This window comes from Mesocricetus auratus, unplaced genomic scaffold (genome assembly GCF_017639785.1).
Source record: "Mesocricetus auratus isolate SY011 unplaced genomic scaffold, BCM_Maur_2.0 Super-Scaffold_100010, whole genome shotgun sequence".
Taxonomy (NCBI): domain Eukaryota; kingdom Metazoa; phylum Chordata; class Mammalia; order Rodentia; family Cricetidae; genus Mesocricetus; species Mesocricetus auratus.
Window position 1 is genome coordinate 4554565 of NW_024429194.1, and position 9874 is coordinate 4564438.

The 9874-nt window shown below is 45.3% G+C and overlaps 1 long non-coding RNA gene across 2 annotated transcripts; it reads left to right on the forward strand.

The window, feature by feature from the left end:
• The first annotated feature begins 259 nt into the window (after positions 1-259).
• LOC110343221 lies at positions 260-5703 on the forward strand. Of its 2 annotated transcripts, none has more exons than XR_002385427.2 (3): positions 260-1110; positions 2092-2238; positions 5407-5703. It is a non-coding gene; the product is annotated as an uncharacterized LOC110343221 (long non-coding RNA). The 2 variants fall into 2 exon arrangements; XR_002385428.2 differs by lacking the exon at positions 5407-5703 and adding an exon at positions 2680-3491.
• Positions 5704-9874: the final 4171 nt, after the last annotated feature.

Sequence of the window (9874 nt, forward strand, 5' to 3'; positions counted from 1 at the left end):
GGCGAACTAATTGCAACAAGATTTATTTCCCACGTGAAGTCATCGATCAGAGAAACATTCACGTGCCCACGATCACCGACACCCCATCAATTCTCTATAATGCAAAGCTGCACCAGGATCATCTTGACAAGTGTCTACAAACTATTGGTTTAGAAGACACCTGAGGACGATGCCGGAACAGCCAGACACCTGCTTACAAACACCATCAGCCCAGACACAGACCTTACACCATTCACAGGAAGTAGCTTGAAGTTGACCACAGACCCGAGTATAAAGCGCAAAACTGTGGAATCCCCTGCAGGAGATTGCAGTAGAAAACACGCGTGAGCCCAGGTTGGGCACACTTCAGACCCAGCACCCAAATCTTAATCCAGGAAAGAATCGATGCACTGGGCTCCATTAAAATCAAAGGCTTTTGCTTTGCGAGCCCGCTGTCCCAAGGGAGAAGGAAAGTCGTGGACCAGGAGAACATGGGTGAGAGGAGACACAGCCGGTAAGACAACATGAGATGCCACGAATCGCCTGTGAAGAGACGGCACCAAATGTCTATGTGAACGCAGGGCATCAGGTACACACAGATGTGGATGACAGCCACGTGGTTCTTAGGAGACCAGCTGGACCCCTCCCATGACTCAGGCTCCTCTGCGTTTACCTGCAAAAGAGCTGGAAACATCTCCGCACAAGCAAGCTGTGCCCACCACGGTGGCCTAAGCTACTGAAACGAGCAGGCTGAGTCGCACCCCGACAGTGGGTTGTTAGCCACTGATGAAAGGAGTGAGCACCCGGGCCCTGAGTAGGCGCGTCAGTGAGTGAAAGAAGCTGATTAGAGGAGACCCCAGACCCCCGGATTCCAGCTCTGTGACATTATGAGAGAAGCAAGGCTGTAGAAATGGCTTAAGTCGTTTCCAGGGCTTACGGGGTGGGTGGAATTCATGGGACGCAGAAGGTGGCTTTTGTGGTAAAGCTATTCCGAATGACACCGTAACGGTAGACACGTGCCAAGGGCATCATCTAAACCTATAAAAGTGCATGCCAAGGAGTTCATGGGCGTCAACTATGGACCTTCGACAGCCGGTGATGGTGTGTGTAGACTCATCAGCTTCAGCTGAGGTACCAGTCTGGCTGATAACGGAGAGCTGTGTGAGGGCAGGGGGTACGCGCGACATTTATTAGTTACACTTTATTGCTGTGATAAAGCACCATGACCAAGGCAGCTTGTAGGAGGAAGGGTTTATGGGGGTTTGTGCTTCCAGGGGGGATAAGAGCTCATCATGACCACAGTGGTGGTCGGGGTGGCAGTAGGCAGGCGTGGCTGTTGGAATAGTTGAGCGCTCACATCTCTTAACTGCAAGGAGGAAACAGCTCAAACTGAGAACGACACGTGACATGGAAACCTCAGATGTGCTTCCTCCAAATAGCCTCAGCTCCCCCCAAATAGCACGACTAACTAGAGGCCAACTATTCAAAAGCCTATGGGGACATTCTCATTCAGCCAGCACAGGGTACCACTGCAACTTCTAATGCTACAGTGGCCCTAAAACGCCTTCAAATTACCTTAAAAAAACTAACTTTTGCAACAAATTTGAGGGTGAAAAGTTCCCTAAGTCGGTTTTGACACTAAGAGCTACACCCCGTTTGTAAAAGCTGGTATTCCCAAATGCCAAGAAAAAAAATGCCACTCTTGAAGATCACGAAACCTAGTACTTGCGTTTCTAATTGTTTATTAACTGGATAACATCAGAAGCCCTCTTCAACTCCACCTGCTTGGTTTCTGCAAATGGAGGATTGTAGCACTCACCATCCCCCACCAAGCCGGGTTGTTACCGCTGACTGAAATAAATGATGTAAACGCCCTTTGATCTTCGTGAAAATCTTCGTGTGGTGCCTCCCTTGCTTTTCTTTCCTCTCTCGCAAGGATTGCCCCAGTAAGAGTAGATGGCCTTAGACCTTATCGTCCTCTGAGGCACCAGCCGTTCCTCATGTAAACACTCAGATCTGTTACCTTTGTTCACTTGACTCTCATGGGAAGAACACAGCTCACTTGTGACCCTGGACTCTGTAAACATAAAACGTACCCTCCTTTCTCTTTAGAGACGGAGAACCTAAGAGACACGAAACTTGAGATGTTTATGGTGCCGTGGGACCTGAGGTGACCAATACTTCGCTTAACAGAAAACCGAGACTATGAAAACACCTGTGTGGTACAAGTATCCCTGATGAAACTATATGATACCTAAGGTAAACATACAGCGATTTCCATGCATTGCAGGAAACTCTCCTCTGTTCCTTCACAGCGGTCTATGTGTGAGTTCATAAGCCATTGATCTCATTAATCTTGTACTTAATGCAGTTGTTAGGGCACAGGGATATACAATCAGCCTGAGCTCACTGTCTGCCACTGTGTAACGAACATACAAGTAATCACACTGACTTTCCCATAGGAAGCTTTGCAGAATTAGTCAAATAAGGCAGGAAGCCAGCCAAGCCATAGTAAGTCTTCAATAAAGATTACTGTTATCGATATATCCATTCATATACTATTCCTAATGTATTCATGATGAATTTTTGTACTACTAGTGGTATATGACCTGCTAATCGATGCAAGCATATCACTTCATGCTGTTAACTGTGGATATAACTAATGTCTATAATACATTTTTTAATATCCTCTTATGATAGGTCATTGTGCCCCTTCGTTTCCCACAAGATTCATGAGCTGAAGCCTGTTTAGAGATGTGGTCATTGCAGAGATCATCAAGTAAAAATTCAACTGGAAGTGTGACATTTCACCAGGCTGGAAACTAAAGCTGTCACAGAGGGAAGGAAGGTTGTGGCTCCAATTCAAGATATACCAGAGGCAGGGCTTACTTGGCTCTTGAGTGGGAGAGAGGGGACGTAGTGGCTGTTGGCATGTGGTCAGGGCAGAGAAAGTGGGACCGTGACAGGAGCGAACCTGCACGTCCGTGCCTAGTGGAGCACCACCCACAGTAACCAAGTACAGCCTTGCTGCTCGTCAACCGATGCATGGGTGTGTGCACGATGACATTTACACGACGGGCTTTGGTTGAGCCATCAAGAATGAAACGACGCTATCTGAAGGAGAACGGATGGACCTGAATGTTGTGGGATATTACCTTCACTGTGTGAGGATGGCTGCGTTGGTTTATGCTTGTGGGACGTTTACTTTAGCCAGGCAAAGATGTGTTAAACGCTTGTTTAAGCCAGATTTGCTTAGACTGCGCTTGTTTAACAACTTACAGATGGGTTGCTTTGCCTGCCTAGGGCACCTGATTGGTCTGATAAAAAGCTGCCAACAGCTAGGCAGTAGAGGGGTTAGATAGGCAGGGCTGGCAGGCAGAGAGAATAAGTAGGGGGGAATCATCTAGACTAGAAAGAGAATGAGAGCAAGGTAGAAAGAGAGAAGGATGCCTAGGGCTAGGCAGCCACTAGACAGACAGACAGACAGACAGACAGACAGACAGACAGACAGACACAGAGTAGGGCATACCGAATGGAAGAAAGATTAAAAAGAAGCCTGAGGCAAAACATAGATGAAGAGAAAGAGGTTAAATTAAATGTTAAGAGCAAGTGGGATAAGCATAAGGCCAAACATTCCTAACTAATAAGAAGCCACTGTGTCGTGATTTTTGGAGCTGATTGCTGGCCCACAGAAAGCCTGCAGCAACTGAAGGCTACCTAAGCTTATTTTGGCCAGTACTGTTCCAATGCAGAGGCTTTGCTGTTGCTTGTTTTATTTTTGGTGAAGTGTTGCTATGAGGTCCAGGCTAGCCTCAATTTCATAATCCTTCCACCTTAACCACCTAAGTGGCTGCTTTACAAACGTGCACCACCTTGTCTAGCTTATGAGAAAGTTTTTATTTTAAATTTGTAAGGTGTCACATGTCTTTCATTCCAAAATGCAAGAGGTAGAGGCGGGAAAATCCCTCTGAATTTGAAGTCAACCTGATTTATATAGAGTTCTAGGCAAGCCTGATCAACACACTGGGCCTGCCTGATCTACGCAGAGAGCTCTTAGGCCAGCCAGAGATGTATAAAGAGTTCTAGGCCATCCTTATCTACACAGAGAGTTCTAGGCTAACCCTGACACATAGACAATGATGGAGATTTAAGTTGTTTTATGAGTATGTCTGCGTGTTTGCATGCCGCGTGTGTGCCTGTACTCTCAGAGGTTGGAAAAGTGTGTTAGATCTGGAACTGGAGTTGCAGACATTTGTGAGCTGCCATGTGGGTCCTGAAACCGAACCTAGAACCTTGGAAAGAGCGACAAGTGTTCTTAAGACCCGAGCCATCTCTCCAGCCCTTAAAATGACGTTTTTATATAATCAAAGTTATCAGTTTTCTCTTCTTGCTTCTAAATTTTGATGTGCTATTAGAAAAAGGTTTCATCATTGACAAATCATTTAAAAATTCATACAGTATTCAAACTACTTACATAAATCGACCCTTATGGAATTTCTTATGCCATGGGACAGGGATTTGACCTAAGTGGGGAGCAATAGGCAATGAATCTCAAATCTGTGTAAGAGATACCATTTTAGCATCCAAAATGTTCTCGTGAGAAGAGTTAGGACCACTCTGGGGACACGTAAGCAAATAGATGTCATGAATCCTTATGGAAAGATAATGCAACAAAGAATTCAGCTGCCTCCGTGTGACTTCAACGACCTCCTTGAGTACACAATGATGAACAGGCATACATGTGTGTGTGAGCAACAGAGCTCACGTAGACGGTTTTTTTAATAGGGGAAAGGGAGTAGGGAAAGGAGACAGGGAGACCGGCCTCTGGGGACAGAAGCGGCAGAAGAGAAAGGAGAAGGGGAGGCAGAGAGACAGAGAGTTGGGAGGTGGGCAGGGCCCCTTTAAAAAGGGAACGTAGTGAATGTGCACAGGTGGTGCTCTCAGTGACTGCAGCTGAGGGTGTATCCTGTCAGAACCCCAAGGGTTCCATATACTAACACTAGGAATCATGAAGGAGTGACAACTTCATTTCACCTTGGCCAAGTGGGAGCAGGAAAAATTAAGCCTTCCAGAAGTGTGTATTATAATCTTTATCCAATTACAAGTGAGTTTTACCCTGTTCCAGGACTCCTCAAAGGGGAACTGTGTCTTTAGAAGCCTGCCTGGTAACACAGAAACACCAGTGCTCACTGGCCATTCAGATACAGCATATTAAAGCCTGATGCGCTAGATCCGATGACAGCAGGTGGAATCCCTTGATGAAATATGTTGGCTAAATTTGATTGGCAGATGACAATCAAAATACTCTTCAGACTCCAGGGTTCAGCAGTTTAGGGCACAGAGCCCGTGAGAAGATTTCTCTTTTTTTTTCTTTTAAAATCATTTTCTGCATTCATTTTATTTTATTTTCTTCTTTATCTTTTACAGGAGAAGTCTTTCTGTGTTGCTCACGCTGTTCCAAGTCTTGGACTCTAGCAAGCTCCCCACTTCAGGCTCTGGGTACCACTGTACCCACCACAGAACGTCTACTGTGGCCCTTGTGTCACAGAATAGAGAGGTTCAGTTGGGTCAGGGTGTCTTCATTTTTTTTTGTAGCAGTCCACACAATTATTAATGGTACGAATGGATTTCAAACAGTTTATCCATCTGAGTACGAATCTCATTATTCATCATCTCTGTAATCATCCAAAAATAATGGTTACATTAAAGCTATTTTTATCTTGATGATAATGCATTTTAATGCTCCATCTGTAGAGCAACTGCCAAGGAACTGTAAAAGTAAGAGCGGCGATTATTTTCATGTAGGAACCAATGAGGCTTCCACAGTCACTGGTTTTCACACGAGTGGTCTAGTCAGCCAGCATGTAATGGCATCTTAATTTTTAGAATACACTGGAGACTGGGGGATGATTTTGAGCAAGATAGTGATAGAAGAGAACAATAGTTCGTTCGAAGGCAAATTACCTTTCAAGGGGATAAAATGCCCGTGCTTGTACTGGGTGAAATTCTCCAGTACGTCCTCAGATATCATGATGTTTCATTTTCGAAACATACAGGTGAATATCTTGGCCGTCTATATGATTGAATTCTTGTTTGTTCAGTCTGTCGTAAAAGAGTCGGGCATGACTCCCTGTCACTGCTGGCTCTGCCACCTGAGTACCCCTGGTCTTTTCAGCCCTCACTATTCCTCAACAAGCACAGATGTGGTGCCACAGCCCTATGGCCAGGAAGAAGGATTTGAAAGGGATCCCTTTCCTACGCTCTCTGCCTGTCTTGAGGGCTTAGGTTTCCAGCTGCCTCCCAAAGGCCTACGATGATGGGAACAGGTTAAGTGGAGGTGAGTTGTGAACAAGACGGTGATGTTAGCGTCACTGACTGGGAGGCCATTAGGTGAGGCGACTCGGTGCATGGGGTTCCTAGATAAGCAGACTGAAAACCAGTCCAAGGTTGGTATCTCACCTCTATAGGACTTGCTTTCCCCACACAAGGTTCCTACACAAGGAATGAAACTATTCCTAATTTTAAAAGTTGCCGGCAGCTTGAATTTGGTCCTAGAAGCCACTTGAAAAGCTGGGCACAGTGGTGTATGCACGTCTAATCCCAGTGCTTCCAAGTGGAGACGGCGAGATTCCCGTGGGGGCTCGCTCCTCCTCCACATAGCCTGCTTGGTGAACTTCAGAGCAGCAAGGGACGTCTCTAAGAAAGCAGGTGGTGAGCGGGACAGCTCTTATGTCAAAGAAGGTGAAAGGTGAAGACTGACAGCTGAGGCTGTCCTCTCGACCTCCATGGACCACATACTCTGAACGTGCTCTCCCTCACAGACAAACATATGTACACATACATCATACACACACACGTACACAATATTTGCGTGTGTGTGTGTGTGTGTGTGTGTGTGTGTTTTAAAGTTTAATTCCAGTACATGGAAAGCTGTTGCTTCCATCTCCATTTGAACATCACCGAGTTAAATATTCTCAAACACCAAAATAATTCCTAAGTCACCACCAACAAGTTTTGGATAAACACACCAATTCTGATTAGCACAGGAGATAGGAACTGGCCGGGTAGGGCAGACCCACATCGGCGGGTCTGAGGACATCCCCATGAGAGGCCAGCCATGCCGGAAGAGAGCTCTGTTTGCTTGCTTTATTTTTGTTTCTTCTTCCTAGTGCCTGAAGGCTGTGGCTACATGCCGGAGACAGAGGAGACGCCTGGACACCTGGCTGGCCAACTGGACTGACCAGATCTCCTCGTCCCAGTATTTCACCCCAGTCTCTGCCAAGAGTCCTTTCAAAAGGCCCCGGCCTCACAGATCCATAGTACCTCACTCCCGAACCCCTCTCGCCCCCACAGACCTGCCCCCTTCCTGTCTCTGAAGCCCCTATAGTAAAATCCTCCTTCCTGAAACTTACCCTCTATGACTCATGAATTTCATTCCTCAAATTCTTGAGACAAGAATCTAAAAATCCACTGGACTGAGTGAAAGTTTTATGGGACTGTGTGTTTGGCACCCTAACTTCTGAAGCCAAGACCAGGCAAGGGCAAAAAACAAAACAAAACAAAACAAAAAATCTCCGGTGCACTCAAAGATACCCTAACATTCCCATAGAAATTCTCTAGATCAGCACAGATAACGTAGCATTTTTTTTTTGTCCCTAAACAAAACCACTTCACTGTGGATGAAATAAAAGATTACTGCCTTCATGTTCCTTGCCAGGGACATCAAGCCAAGCCAGTCTTTATACCTGGAGGAAATAACAAAGAAGAGGTCTGTAAAGATCTGAAACTGGGCATTTCTTCAACAAAGAAAGATAAAAGCCTCTCTAGGAGAAAAAACAAAAACCAAAAGCCAAAAACCAAATAAAATGGACCCATTCCTGTTCTTTTTTCCCTACAAAAGATCTCCCAAGCAGAGGTGTGCCTACTAACGTTTAACAACTGACTCTCTGGGGGGGGGAGGGGATAATGTATGTGTCACACAGGCTTACTATATACAAGGAGTACACCACAAAATTGAAGAATGAAAATGGGGTTCCGGGAGATGGATGATGATAATAGGCTTGTTGTAGACATGAAGCCTTGTGTCTGGATCCCTGTACCCACATAAAAAGCCAGGCGTAGAGTATTCGCCTATAGTTTGTCCCGGTGCTGAAGAGGTAGAGGTATTGAGGCCTCTGGGGCTCAGTGTGCTGGTCAGCTAGTACTGTTGGTCAGTGATCGCAGTGTTTACTAAGACATCCTGCCTCAAACAAAACAAAATGTTGATCTGTAACCTCCACATGGACCTGAACCCCAGTGAGGGTGCACCCCCTGACCCATCACACATGCACACGAAATAAATAAAAATATGCTGCATCCGCCTTTTTTAACTCGATAGTGGAGTTGATTCCCACACAGGCTCTTGGTTTTGCTGAGCCTTTGGCTCTACAGCTAACCTGCAGCAGCTGCGGTTGTGTGATCTGCTCACGGACGGTGGCTTCACCTTTATGTCCGTGAACGTGTTAGCATCAGTAGCGAAATAACGAAGGACATCACCACAGACAACAGCATTTTTGTTTTTGTTTTTTTCCTGATAAGGACACAGGGGACTTAATGGGAGACCAGGACTTGATGGTGGTTGTGACCTGCATGGCCTCTCTTGAGCTGTATCTTTGTTGTGGGAATGGGGCTTATGGTTGCCCAATAAAGTTTACATCTTAGCATCCTAAATTTGCCTTATCTCTAACAGGCCTGGTTAGCATACTGTGTATAGTGTTGGAACATTTTGGAGGCAATATTCCTTAAGATAAATTCTACTTGTGCAACGTAGTGTCTCCTGAGCGGCTCTATTAGTAAATCCTTTACAACATTAATTTAATTACTCTTGAGTTTCTTCTACAACAAAACCTGCGTGAGGCAGAGAACACAGTGGAAATGACGTGTGGCTTTGGAAACCTCAATGGCTGCCCCTTTTCTGACAAGGCCACGCCTCCTAATCCTTCCCAAACAGTTCTACCTACTTGACACCAAGTATTCAAACATACATTCTCATTCAAACCACCACAGTTGCTTTTAATTTATTTAAATACAAATTGATACTCTTCACTTTCTAGTCACGGCTATGTTTAATACCTAGCTCACAACATTCCTGAAGATTTAATAATTGGTTCTTGGGAACCAGTACAAACCAGCTCTGGCTATGACAGACATGAAGTCCAAACCACGATGAGATTGTATGGTTGGGGAGACGATGGCAGACAGTAGCTTCCCAGGAACCAATAAGTATAGCCTAGGCAGCGTAATCATCAAAATGCCGCAAGAACTCCTTAGCCGGAACCTTGATTTTAATCACCAGGCAGAATGCACACCAAGAGTGATGTTTAACTTGAGTTTTAATGGAAGTGTCAAAAGTCTATGTGCAGAACCTCTGAGCCTGTACTCTGTAATAAGATCTGTGTGTGCAGAGAACACGGGAAATTAGCTGTAAAGTATTCAGGCTATGTTTTATGCAGGTGTCTGATTCCCATAGAAGAATTGATGACAGTGCTTTACCCCACGTGCTGGAGGCCTTCCCAGCTCCAACACTCCACTCTCTCTGATACCCTGACTCCAGCTGGCTGTGTCCTGAGATGTCTGCTGATAGCTCTTGGTCTTGGGGAACAAAGTGAGGCTCTTCCCCCCCTTTTAAAAGTGCTTATTTAAAAGTGTTTATTTTCATCATCATCATCATCATTTAGAAATATTCCCAGTTCTCCTTTCTTGACAGCACAACTGAGATATTTATGTTACACATTTCAGTTATCTTAGATTGACTGATAGTAGCTACACCATGGGCCTCGATATTGTTTTCCCAGTTTCCATGCTTCCGTGTGCAACACACTCTGAGATCACAAGCTTCAGCGTGCAACTGTAGGAG